We start from the raw sequence: 16,859 nt of genomic DNA, 5'->3' as shown, positions 1-16,859 counted from the left end.
TCCACATTCTACTATACAACCCACAATGACTTACAAGAACATAAAGCTGAAAGCTAGTACTACCGTGCCAATTTTTAATGCCACCTCTAAGTTTAGTATATAGGCCCCTTAAAAACTAAAAAACAAAGCATGAGAGACTCGAAAACCATTGTGAAACACTTGCATTATTAATGGTTAATGTATTGCACTTTCATATCAGTTCTTAAAATAGTAACTTGATTTTCAAAAATACATCATTCTTGCAATTTATTGACTTCACCATACAAAAGAAAGAAAAGCCATCAAACATTGTTGATTTAAACCATACAAGTACAAAAAGATGGATTAAGGAAAATTAATATTATCATTATAGCATCCCAATCATAATTTTAAAAAAATATGTAAGAAAGCATGACATAATGTTTTATATCATATATTGAAAAGAAATCCCTCTTTTCTTAGTAGAGTTATTCAAAGTGGATATAAATGTGGAACCTGCAATGGTGAAGCCGTGACATGCCCTCTTCCAAACTGTGTTGCAACACTTGAAAATGAAAATAAAACATGTATGAAGGAAGTGAGTAAGTATTATAAAATAAAACATTTACGAAGAAAGTGAGTAAGTACTATCTAGGGGCATAACACGATTAGCTTTGAGCAATCAATAAGTTTGGATGGAACTGGTGTAAAGTAATGAAACATGACAAATCCTGGAATTCCCACTTGCTCCAGTCGTTTGGTATATGTCTAGTGTGGGAGTGAGATATGAAGTAATCATCTTCTGTTTGTCTAACATAATAGCATTGGACATATCCAAAATATAGAATTTCTATATACAAAGAAATATTTCTATGGTAAATCCATCATCTGGCAATCTTTCAATTAGTTTGGCCAAGTTCTATAGATTATGTCATCTGTAGCCACAATGTGTAATGCCTCTTGATTTCTCATTTGGTAAGGCGATGCAGGATAATATTCAAAAACTAGTTAAGCCATCTACTAAGAGAATTATGAAAATACAAAAAATTACAAATGTTTATCAAAATTGGTAAGGTGTTCTTATTTATTCATGGGGTTTATTTTATCCTTACAATCCAAAAGCAAACCCCAATAACATAAGAAGTTAATATGCACCTTATAATTCAAAAATAAACCCTAAGAACAAACAAGAAGTTAATACACATCATAATCAAAAAGTAAATACAAGAACAATGAATGAAAAAAATATAAATAAAAATAATTATTGATTTAAAAGTATTTTGTGCACAATAATCTATACATACACAATTTTTAGATTAAATATTAAATTAAATAACTTAAATATGCTTTTATTCAAGCATCGGTATATGCATGTATATAGAGTTGCACAGATAATGTCATTTTGATAGCCATAGTGTGCAATGCCCCATGAAATATCATTTGGTAAGTTGATGCACAAAAATATTCAAAAACAGTTTGATCCATAAAATAGTAAATATTAGAAAAGAAATAAAGTAAATTATTTTTATCAAAATTAAAATGTTATTTAAGAAAGTTAATATACCTTGCAATCTAAAAATAAACCCTAAGAACAATGAAGGAAATAAAGAAGCACGATTCAAAAAAATGAACCAAATCAAATAAGAGCTTCTTTTTGAGAGGCTACAATAATTTTTGCAAAACTTCTTTATACACAATGTTGATGGTAGCATTCACCATATCCTCTCTCTCATTAAGTATAACTTGAAAATAGTTGGGTCACTTTACTCTTGATAATGCGACATACAGTTGTCCATGTGTAAAGAGCGAGGTTTTCAAATATAACCCTATAAATGATAGTGAGTGTCCTTAAGAATTGTTAATCATCATTGCAAATACCAAACTAATAGGGAATTGCAAACATTTCATTGAGAAAGGAAGTTCCAATGTAGTCAGGATAAAAGTTATTCTTGGAATAAATATTGTGCCCCCAACATTAGTGCTTGCCTTTATCTTTGCCTCAATGACCTTGTTGTTAAATGCCTTGCATATAAGTCTTGTACCATTGCATAAATCTTTTGAAGGATTCAAAAATTTGAGCAAGATTATTGGAGCATTTATCTTTAGTAGCAGTACATGAGAAGGAAGAACACCATCAAGGTCAAGGGGATTAAGATATTTGATACTATACAGGAAGGTGTTTTCTTCTCTCTTATCAACATAATCAACATTTAGTATTCTTTAACCTCTCTTGGCATCGATTGCAATGCACGGTTATTCAAAATTTCCACATCATTATGTCAAGGCACAAGAATGGCTCACTCATTAAAAGAATGAGTGGTAATCATGAAAGCAATGCACATTTTGACATACAAATTTTAGGAAGTCATGCATCGATCCTCCCCTCAATATCATTGTAGATGGAATGTGTAATATGTTATTACCACATACTAGATATTTTCCATCCTTGATACCTTACGACCATGCAATATAATGGTCTTCATTCATAGTCACTTGCATATTCTGTATTCAGCACCTTGATATGTTGGCACAAACTAGAGCAACACAAAGTTGTACCAACAATATCCTCATGGTTACCCTTTTTCATAATAGGCAATACATGCCCAAAATCTCCACGCAGCAAAACAATCTTACAAAAAAATGTCTTATCATGACACATAATATCCTTGAGAGTTTTATCAAATGCTTCAAAATTGTAATGATGCATCATTGGGGCTTCATCCCAAAAATAAGACATGTCTCTTTTAGCAATGTTGCAAGGTTACTTTAAATAGGTATATTACACATAGAGTTGTTATCTGCTTGCAATGGTATTTTGGTGTGGCAAAAGCAATGCTATAATACCTGAGGATGTAGCTATGGCAATGCAACCTTGACTACGAAGCCTTGCAAACACATATGTTTACATAAACACTTTTCTTCAACCTCCTAGCCCATCCAAGAAAGAAGCCATTACCCAATCAATATTAATAGCATTCATTATCTCCATGAAGAAATTTCATTTTCTATCATTGAGCATACATTCCATTTGTGAGAATGTTCTCTCTTCTTCCACTCTTTCATACATTTGCTCATCAAATATGTAAGGATTTGAATGGACGTGCATTCTTAGAGTAGGGAGTCCATGATAGTCAATTAAAGTACGTCCAAGTTCACACAGAAGCCCTTAATTACTAGTGACATCTTGCAAGAAAACTAATTTGTGATTTTCTAAAGACAATAGATGTAGTATATCCTATGTTAATGGTTCCAAGAACTCTTCCAAAAGCACACAAAGTTGGGAAGGTGAATAAAATACCAAAATACTCACAAACGAAATTCCCAATTGTGCACATGTTTGCATTAATGCACCCTCATGCAAACACAATTTCCATGCATCATCAGTCTTAATAAACCCTTGGCCATGCAAGCCTCTTTAAACATTGTATACACTATATTGTCAACCATATACAATGCCTCAAAGGAAGTGCACCCCCTACATTCAGTGACACAAGTAGTATTTTTCTCCACACGTAGGAACTACGAAATATATTATAACATATGTATTTCCTTGCTTTCTCTTTGTCCACTTTTTTTTTTCACATTCCAAACCCAATACATCATAAAGTTTTCATATAAAATGGTGTAAGCCTCAAGACGTATGCAATTACAAGTAAACCACTTTGTGAGAGTAGTTTTTGGTGCATTTTCATTCTGTATCACATCTTGAATGTTATCAATGTCATGAAAAGAAACATTATTTTCCCCAGGCAAATGTATTTGCAATAGTTGAATATTAGGTTTCTCATCATGAAGTTTATATTCAAATATTTGCCAACACACTTTAGAAGTAGAAACACATAGTGCATCTAAGTATCTCTCAATTTCATCAATATCTATCCTATCATTTCTAGTATATGTTGAATCATGCATGCTTGTAAAGCTAATAGTTACATGATCATGGCCCTTATAAATGTATTTACAAATACCTTACTACAGTAATTATATCGAGCATACCTCTACATTTATATGAGCAATATTGTGCTTGGAAATCAAGTAAGGGTTTTAGGGTACATCCATTGATTTTCTAAGTTTTTACCCTTTGAATTATGCTTTCTCCCATCATTTTGTCATCTATACATAGGATAACCCCTCTTATCAACTATATTTTCATGCATGAACTTCTTTGGATAGCCCTTTGTACATCTACCATTGATCATGTTGGAAGACTTTTTGCATTGAAAGCTCCACATGGACCATGTACATTGCATCTAGTAATAGTCTCATATAAAGATGGAAATCTTTGTTTATCAGGAAGCTCTGTACATATAAATATGTCATAATGTTGCAGTTCCAAGGGCTTAAATTATGGTTCTAATATCAATAGTGTGTGTGAATGAGTTAAGCTTCTCTTTTGAAATTCTATAACAGATACATACCTAGTAACTTTTCCAAATAGGTTCTTCTTGTTTGATGTTTTCATTATATCCTTATGTTTCTCATGAAAATTCATGCAGTCAAATCTTGTCAATCATATGCAGATTTTCGAGGCAATACAACATCTGCAATTTCTTGCCACTTAGGATTACATGTCATGGTGATAAATAAATTAGGATTCCCTTTACTATGCACAATTGTCATAGCATCCTGATACAACTGGTACATGAGTCTAGGTCTACCTCTGTGAATGAGGATGGTAACAATATTCTCCTGCCCACATAAACTCTATTAATATTATTATCATTTTCATCCATTACATTTATCATATTAGCCAATCCCATGTACATTTCAGTTGGCAAAGTTACCCCGATTACATTGACACCAAGTCAATCTACAATTCTTAATACTAAAATAAGCATAAACAATGTATTGTTGTAGCAAGCAACCACCACACAAGAGATATGCATTGGTGTCATCGCAAATTTGAAGTCAATAAGCATAATACTACAATTGAATAGCATAATCTTTGCTTGCGAGACTTTGAATATCTACATAAGGATCCACACATACCTATAAGGAACTTGAATATGCCATCCATCCTCTCCATTTGGAAAGAAAAGTACATACAACAAAGACATATATGCCTTATGGAAGTTAGATATAGTAATCTAATGCCCTTGCCTAGTGCAAACCTAAATGTTGTGATATTCAAGAGCATCATCATCACCTTGTCTAGGAACAATTGTTGCAACTTCACTCTTTGTGGGGACAAAATACTATGTAGAAATGGATCGATTCTTACAGATTGTCATTCTTATTTCAATAGAAGGATTGACTTGAAAATTGGCACCCACTACTCGAAATAGTTTTAAAGCATAAACATTGTGGTCATGCATCATTTTTTGAAGCCCTTGATCACAACTCCCATGCGATTTGATAGCTCATGGTTTGTATCATAAATATAAAGTTGTGTACAATTTGGTATTTGGCCTCCATTCTCACTTGGTTATCCGGAACCTGTACGATGGTATATTGAACTATGAACTCGAAAATTATAGCCACTTCTATATTGAGGCAAAAGCTCATCAATTTTGGTACCCATTGAAATGAAAGCCAAAGCGGTATTGTACACAACTATGTTTTTTTTCAACCCTACACTCTATACATATGAGGCAACTAATAAACTAGGCAAAGGTTGTGCTGTTGTTGTAGGGGCGATGAGCACTGTTCCGCCCCTACAACAATGTTTTCCAGTTGAAATAGAATGCACAATTTTGGTTTTAGAGCACCCAAGCTTTGCCCTACAATACTCACAAATCTCAACAAGCATATTAATACTATGCACACTTGGTTGTTGAAAAAACAAAACAATTTTCGATGGATGAATTTCTAAATTTTGCGGCATTTGATGAAGGATAGAAAAAAATCCACCATTTTGAGAAAGAAATATTGCAAGATTAATATTGAGATACACTTATTCAATCTCAGTATTTGTATTTTTTAAGTTTGCATTGCTTTGCTAACTAATTGCAAGTGCCAATACTTCCACGTGCATGAATTCATGGAAAGCAAAGTTTTTTTGTACACTATTTGTATTTTCTTGAGCATAGATTACACTATATTGATCTAGATTCATTACATGTTGTTGAGCATGTTGTAATTGCACTCTGAATCTTGCAATTGTGCATTTACACCATCACATGAATAATTTCTATTTGTATTGTCTTGTTCACATGACACTCCTAGTATTTGAACACTTATATTGCTCCTAGTATTTGAACACTTATATTGCTCATATTTGTCTCATCTTGCTAGACACCAAGCGTAGTAGCTATCAATATCAGATATTGTATTGCATTGTAATCATGTCTATCTCTTGTGGTATTAAGCACTTGTAAGCATCCATTTAACCCATCACATGAATCATTTCTATTTGGATTGTCTTCTTGATGTGGTACTCCTAGTATTTGAACACTTATTACTTGTATTGATCTCATCTTGTTGGATACTAAGCACATCAATTGTTGATATCAGATATTGCATTGCATTGTATTCACGTCTATCTCTTGCAAGGAGATGTAACCATTGTAACTATGCTCTAACCCTTACAGTGTGCCTATGCTCACCTTGAGTTTCATTGAGATTATGCCCATGCACACTTAATATATGATTGGTACTCATAGAATGTACTAGGAGCACCATTGAAGTGGATAACCTAAAATAACAAAACATTAAAAAAACTTATTGATATCAATTTTGGAATAATAAAAAGAGAATATAGTGTCATTAACTAGGAGCACATCAATCTAAAATATTGGAGCACATCAATCTAAAATATTGGAGCACATCAATCTAAAACATAGTGTCATTATTGATATAGTGTCATTATCTAGGAGCACATCAATCTAAAATATTGGAGTCTCTTCAAAGGAAACAAAAAAAGGACTCGAAGAGATACTATATCCAAGTGTTTGAATGGATTTTAGAATGAACTTGCACGATGATTTGTTAGGGTTAACAATGCAAGAAATCTATCGAGACAAGCTGTCAAAGAGTTAGCTTGCACATCAAGTGCATTACTCTTCATTGAAAGGAAGTTCTATATTTTGTGTGCAATAAACTCATATAATATGATTATCATTTGAATGTCATATGAATATTAAATGAAAAAAACACAAAAATAAATATATTTACATATACTAAATGTAAATAAATGTGTGTGTGTGTGTGTGTGTGTGTGAGTGCAAACATGCATCAGTGTGTATGTATGTGCATATTTATTAATCATAATCCAAGATTAAGGAACTATGGTAGACAAAAATGAAAAAGTAAATACAATGTAAGAAAAAGAAGTGATGATGATTCATCACCATACATGAAAAAAAACAAAGAAGCAAAAATGAATGATATGATTGGAATCCTGAGAGTACATATAAATGGGTCCAAAAGAACTGAGAAATATAATATATCACTATGTCAATATGATTACTTATTGCAAACAACGAAGAGCACAAGGAAAAGTTTTGAAATAAAATATAACATAATCGACAAAGCAATAACCCAATGTAGTAGATAATTATTTAATCAAAGATATATTATAATAACCTTTTCAAATTTTAAATTTCATTGAATTTAAAATCCACTACTTCATAAGAGTATATGCATTCACCAAATGAAGAGGATGATTATAAATGTTTACTAAACTATTGCATTCAGGATGAAGCCATGTTACGACTAATTTGGGTTAACATGGCAGAAAATATATTGAGATAGACTTTGAATGATGCAACCTACACATCAAGAGAATTAGTATTTGTCTGCACAAATAAACATATGTGCAACCTAGTAGCTCCGATACTCCATCCTCAATACAGGTACTTCTTCTGCTAAGTTCATAGAGCTTCTTGAGACGATCTCAAGAATTTTTAGTTGGCCAATACTTCTAAATGTGCTCACACGTCTCTCCTATGTATCCCCTTATTTCTTCCATCTTACTTTGCAAACATACTACATCAGCCAACTTGCTATCATCCTTCTCTTGTAATGTTTTTAAAACTACTTCAAACGATGATCAAAGTTCCTTAAAAAGGAGATTAAGCACCTTGATTTTTGGTCTGAGTCTTCAATCTCTTATCAATAGTATCTAAGTGGTGTAAGATCCTGAAGGATCCAACACAATTATGATATCCTCTATGTTTGAGAGCAGGACCACTTGATTTCTTTCCAGCCACGTCCTTCATTTTGCACACATTTATCAGATCATTAGGAGTGCAAGTACAATATCAGGGATAGAGCCATTGTCTCTCATGCCAAATAACTCAAAATGCTCCATGTTACACAAAATGTATACTATAAAATAGTAAGGCACATGTAAACTTTAAAAATTGATAGGTAATTTATAACCAAAGAGTATATAAATGATAATTATCTACTTGTAGCATGGTCAAACTAAGATTTTAGCTATGGATGGATTGAGTCCAAGTTGTATGATGAGTAGTATTAAATCATATACTTGCAACCATGATATTTTCACTTGAAGGTTTGAAAACATAACTTTAACCCTCAAGATATATCCTAGAGAGGAAGAGAGACACTTGGAATACACTAAAGTTTACATGCATACATTTAATTTCATATACATACACACATCTCATAGACATCACCAATAATATGAAAATCTTAATGTATTTAAGCATACATCAATATACACATGTACATTAAACCAAAAATCGAGACACAGACACACACATCGAATAAATGCATATAAATATCTATATATCTATATTTTATATATAAGATATTCATAGGATAGAGAAGCATTAATAAATACATCCCTTCAATATACATTAAAAAATATTTAAAATGTTATAAATGCATCAAACACGATAAGTAATTTTATATATATATATATAAAATATAGAACATGAAAATATTAATTCATTTAAGCATGCACTAATATACACACATACATTAAATCAAAAAATAAAGATACATATCTATATTATATCTTTTCTTCTACACACAGTAATATACACTACAAGATATAGGCCTTATACCGACATTAAAAGCGACGAAAATTTAAAAAAAAAAATTTACCCCCATTGTCGCAAAAAGCATCGTTATTGGCGATGCCATAGAATAGTCGATATCAGCATCATTATCAGAGTCGCGGTTTGCGTCGGACGCAAATAGCGACACTGATACCACTGATACCAATGCAAATAGCGACGCTGATAACGACGCTCTGCGACGCAAATAACGATGCATGCATGTAAATTTGCGATACTTATAGCGACGATAACAGGGGAAAAAAATTTGTGGCAGGGCAGCATATAGCACTGTGTGATTTATTTGGGCCATACAAAATAGTTTATGTATTGTGTACAATGCTCGTGTAAACAAAAACAAAGTGTACTGAAATCATAACACTGATATATAAAATAAATAGATGATTGCATAATGAAAGTGACTGGTACAATCATGACAAGATATCACTACTACATAGAAAATGTCTACACAGATAGGGCGACCAAAAAAGAAGGGTGTGTGAGATCCAGGGATCCAAGGGGGAGCTACATATCCTCGCCATCCGAAAGCTCGTCCCGCTGCAAAGGAGCATCAAATGGACTTTGCAAAAAAAGAAACAACAACACATCAGTCCACCATATAATAATGCATTCTAATTAAACATGGTAACTACATACAAGAAAGATGAGTGACTTACAGGGCCGCCACATCTATACAATCGGTCAATCAATGCAGTGAGACCGTGCCTCTCTGCATATTGAGTCTCAAGGCCGGTCGGATCACGATTTGTAATGGAGTGCTACAAAGAAAATAACATACTAACTGTTAGAAACATGATTGCCAGTACAAAGGATATTGTAAAAAAAAAAGCAAGCAAAATAAAAGAAAAACTTACAAAGTCCTCTAGATAAGTCATGTGGCCGCCACTCCCAAGATGATGGACCACTCCGGCCTCTAGTCGTGCCCTCGCTGCCTCGCGCTACTGACTCCAACGTCCTGGAGAATCTATAGCCTCCTCCCTCAGTCGGCACCAGTCATCTGCGTCTAGCCACTCGAGCTTTGCAGTCCCACTCTTGAGTGCCTTGTGTGCATTCGATCGTCTGTGTGACATATAGGCACGCATGTAGTCCATCATCTAGCACGTAGAAAGTCTATTCACTGTGGCTAGAACCGAAAACTCTTCATGCAAGGATGCTACTATATAGTCCTTGCTCCCCTTCGGTATGTTTTTCCAATGATTTAAGATGTTGTGTCGAAAAACTTGTTGGCACAACTCTCTCATGCGAGCCATCACCCTCCTCCCCTCATCATTCATGATGATAGCTCCTGACCTATCATCGACAAGATAGACATATCCCTCTGGGATATGCCTAAGATTGGTTCTCTCCCACGTGCGTCCATGCTCCTGGGCATATCCAGGAGACCCCTGTACATCTGGTGTACCGACCAGGGTAGTATCTATCGGAGTAGCACCCATAGGGATACCACTTGTTGCAGACAGTTGAGCAAAAGCCGGAGTAACTGGAGTAGATATCCCCACAGGTGTGACAAATCCTGGAGGTGATGCAACTAGCAGAACGACGAGATGGAGACACCGCATTCGTGCCTCCACAGCATCCACTTGAGCCATGCTCCCTGGAACCGCCACAAGAGCGAGGAGTCACACCTGTATCCCGTGCGGACCGCGGGCTCACTACCTCCATATCTCTATAGCATCCCCCTGACCCTAAAGCACTCCCTCCCTCTGGCCCAAGTCTAGAGCATCGACCTCATCTACTTGAAGCCAAAGCATCTAATCGTGCCGAAGTAGATCTAGAAGAGCGGCCTAATGATGTCTGAGACAGCTCTTGGTCTACCATGTATTTGAATCTTGCCGTCTGATTTGGAGACATGCACGTGAAGATATCCTACAACTCCTCATCGCTCATCCCTCGACTTATCCTAAAAAGGTCACATGCACAGACAAAAAATGATGTTAGCATAATCAATTTAAATCATACAAAGCACGGTAATATAAATCCTAAAAAAATGATCTCACTTAAAATGCATATCTTATGTACCCTTATAAGCGATTAGTCAACGAATTGAGTAAGTGGATGCTCCAAGTATGAAGTATCCTATGGTCCCATGTCAATCTCCTAACACAACTCCGCATACACTGGAAGGTCGATAGACATGTCACCACAAAAGGATAAGTCCACCTTGTTCTCAAATAATTCTTGGACTCCTATATTTCCATCATTGTTGGCCGATGCTGGCTTCTCTTCATGCTCAGAGCTTTTGGTGGCCTCCACCCCTTGCAATATTAACCCCTCTATTTGCATATTGTCCTCATCTATGCTCGGAACATCACTTTGATCATATAGTCTCACACTTCGGGGAGTTGAAGGTATAACATATCACCATCGAGGTTGTCGAGGGTTTGGATAGAAGATTACCTATTCATAAACATGTACAAGAGAGATTAAAATATTGTGGCATGTACCATGTCATAATACAATTAACAAACAAATGAGTTCATGCACCTGTTCACAATGGGCCAGCAACACAAAGGTGTCGCACAAATCCGTCCATTTTTTTTCGGAATCTATTTCGAGAAATCCAGATGGACCTCATCGAATTGTTGCTCCAGCTCCTTCAAGTACCACTTTGAACCACTGCACATCGAATAGTATCATGGAGAAGCTACGGTAATCCACCATAACAATACTTTGCAAGTTTTCAAAATACTCCATCTCATCTATAATCGTGTTTGGATCCGTTGCTCTTCGTCTGCTCTCTTGCTCGAATCTTGCCATGATACCACAATCCATTGTGGAGTGCATTTTTTCAATATGCTTCATGCAAAAATGCCGTCCGTACGACCACACTGCATTATATATTTTGTATTGTATATTGAAACACTCAAATTAGTTGTTGCATATAAAATATAGATATGACAAATCCTAAACACGTCATCACCTTTGGACTACATCCCCTCGAGAATTCCCACTCCTCCATTGAGAATTCCCACACCTTGAAAAAGCACAAATGCTTTTAATAATAGTGCCGAAAAGAAATCAACGAAGCGTACGTACAAGGTATTTGAACAACTCGGTCACACTCGCATCGCTCCACTTGTATTTTGCTTGCACACTTAGGAGTGCAAGCAGTGTCTTCAGGTGAGATACTCGGCACCCATCATATAATGGTATGGATGCTTCCTCTCTAAGCGGATCAGAAATCTCGACATCCATGGGAATCGATGCATCGATCATTGCCTCCATCTCAGGCTCCAAGATTGTAGGTAGGTTTGGAAGGCTACCTGTCTCCTCTAGTATTGAAGATATAGATTGGGTAGTGCCTTCCAAGTAGTGGATTGGCTCATGGACTCCATCCATCGCACTCCCATGAACTCTTCTAATTGGCCACATAGGGTGCACTCCTCCTATGGGACGAGACGTCACCTCCCTGGATAGAAAATTTTGCCAGCCACCCAATATTCTTGTGTATGGTATTCAATTAGAGTGCAAGTACAATTCATGATTGATATTAACTTTTCTTACTGTTTGTTGAAAATCCGCAATCTCCTGATCAATGATCTCTGATTGAAACTCGCTGAAGCGTTGTATGTGTTCTATAGATAATTGACATTTTCGTCTAATTGCCAGCTTGCATTGAGAGCAAGGACATGGGACACGCTAATTAAGATACGCCTTGTGATCTTGAACAAGAAGATCTTCACCATTTTCCATTTTGCCTACGTTACGACAAACAATTTGTTTTTATTATCATTCTCTTTTTCTTTCTTAAATTGTTCTCCTCTCCTTTAATCTCTCTCTCTTTTTCTCTTTCTTTTTTATGCTGTATGTATTTCCTCTCACTCTCTCGTTCCTTCTTTTTTTTCTCTTCCTCCCTCTCTCTCATTTTCTTTAACAATCACGGCTATGACTACGATGAAGACCACGACCATGACTACGACTACGACTATGACTACGACCACGACCACGACCACGACCTTGACCATGACCACGACCACGACCACAACCACGACCATGACCACAACCATGACCACGACTACGACTACAACCACGACCATGATGACCACAACCACAACCACGACCACGACCACGACTAGGACTAGGACTATGACTATGACTACGACTACGACTACGACTACGACTACGACCATGACTACGACCACGACTACAACCATGACCACGACCACGACTACGACTACGACTACGAAAACCACGACCATGACTACGACGATCATGACCACGACCATGACCACGACCACAACCATGACCACAACTATGATCACGACTATGACTACGACTACGACTACGACTACGATCACGACCACGATCACGACTACGACTAATAAGAGGAGAGAAGTGAGAGAGGTAGAAATAGAAAGAGAGATAGAGAGAGAAAAGAGATAGGGGAGAAAGAAGGATTTAGGGAGAGTATAGGAAGAGAGAAAGAGGGAAGATTGAGGGAGAGAGAATGGTTGAGAGAAGAGAGAGGAGAAAGAGAGAGAGATCCGAGTAGAGCATTTGACACCCATAGCCAACACACCTTGGAGAACACAAGCACAAATTGACATTGAATTATGGCAAGAAAATCCACAAAAAAATAATAGTTATAATACTCAAGGTAGGATTTCAAAGTCCTACTGTGATTTCAATAGTTCATGGATGCCATACTATGGGTAGGTTGCACTCACTAAGAATAGAATTGGCGATTCACCTCATCTTCTCTCCATCATCAATAGAATTTCCCTTTACCATTTACAACTCACCCACATTCTCTCCACACTATTGCATACTGCAATCTCTATGAGGTTATGAGATTGGGATCTCCACAGATACCAAAGCATGATCTCTAGCTTGATGGTTGCATATATACTACTACTACTCATGGAAGAAACCTTAAAATAGTTATTATGCTCAAATATATGCTTGTTAGAGTAGAAATTTGTTCCTAAGACTATTCTAAGGATGAAAGAGGGTTAATGATAAAAGACTATCATTCCTTGCAAGTGATTTTATATTATATTTTTAAATTAAAATTGATAGTTGAAGATGAGTTTCCTAAGAGATCTTGTAGCGTGTCCCCCTATCCACTTGTAGGACACGTCTTAGAGTAGCCCATCGGGAAGAGAGTCCAGAAAGCGCCGCCCGGCACTCCTAAGGAATGTCATGGGGTTTGCAATCTAGGTCTTCCAGAGTCTGCCACGAAGCGGAAGCATTCCGACCGTTCCACTTAGGACCGACCTGAATCAGGATTTTCCTAATGGTCAAGTTCCTACGAGGTAATTAGGATCCGAACTACTTTACGTAGAAACATTAGGGTCGAAGCGGATTTATACTGCACTTGGTTCAAGGAGAATGGGAAACTAGAGGGATGCGAAGCTCGACCTCTCTGCCCGTAGGGCATAGTCCCATTCCGTTCCCCTAAAACAGCATAAATTGGGACTCTAGCTTCCTAGATTCTAGGTCACTGTTACCTTGATGTCGATTTCATTGAGAAAAGTTCCCGGCCAACGGGGACCACCCTTCCGTAGGACGGACCCATGGTCACATCCATTGCACTTTCCTCAAGTTGCTTTAATTATCTAATTACCTACCACAATTAGTTTGACAAGCAAAAACAACTTCCTTAATTAACCAATTAATCACTGGTTCCTTCACGTAACTTAGGCACTGACATAAAAAAACAATGTCAAGCAAGTTCCTTTTCAATATTTGATCTTTATTTATCAGTCTTTGGAATACATCATATAATATAGCCCGAAGGTGATTCCATAGTCCGCCCGAAGGCAATTCCAACAATCCTCAGAGATCGCTATTCCAAGTTCCGCACGTTGACTAATATGTGGGCCTCGAGATCCCATCTCGAGTCGCGTTGGCCTCTTGTGCAGGATCCGGAGACAAGGGATTTATGGCCAGAGCCCCCACTGGCACCCAAGCGTCCTCATGCTCCAAGTAGCACCCATAGAGAGACCTCTCGCGGCGGGTTGGGTCCACGTACCCAGCGCTGTCGAAGGGTTTTCGAAAGCAAAGTCGCGACCACAGAGGACCTTGACTAATTTCAGGATAGAATATCAATCATACAAATAAACAAGATGAGTGGATTTGTGAACAAAAATAGTTCTGCCAAGCTTCCAAGGAGACTGACACAATGGCTACCACTCAAGACGATATTAAAAAGTGCCAGTTTGCAGCTCAAGTAAATATAACTATTCTCTACCAAAAAGTCACAATACCTTAACTTTAAAGATGCAGCACAGACGGAAATAGCTACACTTAAGTCAGATCCTGTGCCAATCAAGATGCCTGCATGTAAGTAGCTATATATATTGGTGTTCACTGCAGAGACAAAACCATTGAAGCAGCACCAGCAGACTCTAGGCAGAAGTTGAAATCCAAGCGACGATCCCACAATGTAAACAACAGTCCCAATTGAAGCCTACATTCTAAATGCCTAACCTCTATGCATCTTCGCAGATACAAAATTATAGAGACAACACTGGCAGCCTGTGAGCAGGATTTGAGATTCCTAGCTTGATATCGGCAGAGGTAGCCTGAATGGGAAGTGCTGTTGAAGCAGAATTACATGATATACTGGTGGAATTTGTAGTAACAAGATCTGAACTAGGTGATGAATAGGCTCTGCTCGACTATGCCCTGCACAAGTTTACCGTGTCCAAGCCACAAGAGTTGGATGAAACTCCAGCATTTGACCTGTCTAGATGGAAATCAGCTGATGATCCCAATTTGCACTTCAATAAGAAAGAATGTGATAAAGAACATTTACTGCCCAGTCCTAGAATCTGGGGCAGATCCAATGATTCGAACAATTTTGATGCTCCTGATTCTGAAATAGAGGTGTCCGACGTGTGAAAGTCATGAGAAACTGACGGACAAGAAGAAAACAATAAGCCTGACTCTCTAGATGGTGTGCCGAAACGCCGAGAAAATGAGAAAATAGAAGGAAACAAAGGGCGTGCTTCTAAAACTGAAGTAAAACAAGAATCTCCGATTGATGAAAACAACGAGCTTGATTTGGAACCGTCTCTGTGTCAGGGTACACTGTCTCTCTCAATTCTTGAATCTCCCTCACAAGTGTGGCGCTTAGACCACCTCCTGCATAGGAATTGCAATACTTTGGTCTGCAATTACATTAATTTTACCACACAATGTATCAGAAATTGCTATGATTCAGCACTAATTACATCACTTTCACCAGTTGAGCTGCTTTAACAAGTTTTTGACTGATTCCCAGTATGTGAAGCATCACTCGGAGGACTTGAAGTAGTAGATTGAATTGGCTGGGTTGCTCCGATTTTCCCCACTTCTATAATGAAATTTTGCAGCCTCATTCAAAATCTGATCAAACGCTGGGTAAATATAATTAGCAAACTGTATCTCCGCTATTGCTCTATTGCCCATTGCAGCCAATCCAATGCCAAAGCCAATAATTCCCTGCTCACATAAATGCGTGTTGAATACTCGATGCTTGCCAAACATATCAGCAAGCCTAGTGGTACACCGGAAGACACCACCAAAGCTTACATCTTCACCAAAGACGTAAGACCTCCACAGTTGAACTGGTTCCCCACTTCACCTTCTTGCTCATCCCCCTGCTTTTCTGTCCTTTCGTCTTCATTGATAGCTATCGTTTCTTCTTCGTCCTTTCTGCTCTAAAGAGTATCCAATAACAGCGATACCCTTTCTGCTCTAAAGAGTATCCAATAAAGACACATTTTTTTGCCTTTGGATTAAGCTTCTTCTGTAGCTCATCTGGCACATGAACATATGCAACACAGCCAAATACCTTCAAGTGCGATACATCAGGCTTCTTGCCAGTAAAGCATTCTTCAGGAGTCATCCCATGAACTGCAGCTGTGGGAGTTCTGTTCATAATATAAATAGCAGTATGAACAGCTTCAGACAAAAAATGCTTAGGCA

The sequence above is a fragment of the Lygodium microphyllum genome, chromosome 14 (genome assembly GCF_053477565.2).
Source record: "Lygodium microphyllum isolate KBCC chromosome 14, Lygodium_microphyllum_v1.1.10, whole genome shotgun sequence".
In the NCBI taxonomy this organism is placed as follows: domain Eukaryota; kingdom Viridiplantae; phylum Streptophyta; class Polypodiopsida; order Schizaeales; family Lygodiaceae; genus Lygodium; species Lygodium microphyllum.
Note: the sequence above shows the minus strand (reverse complement) of the source record.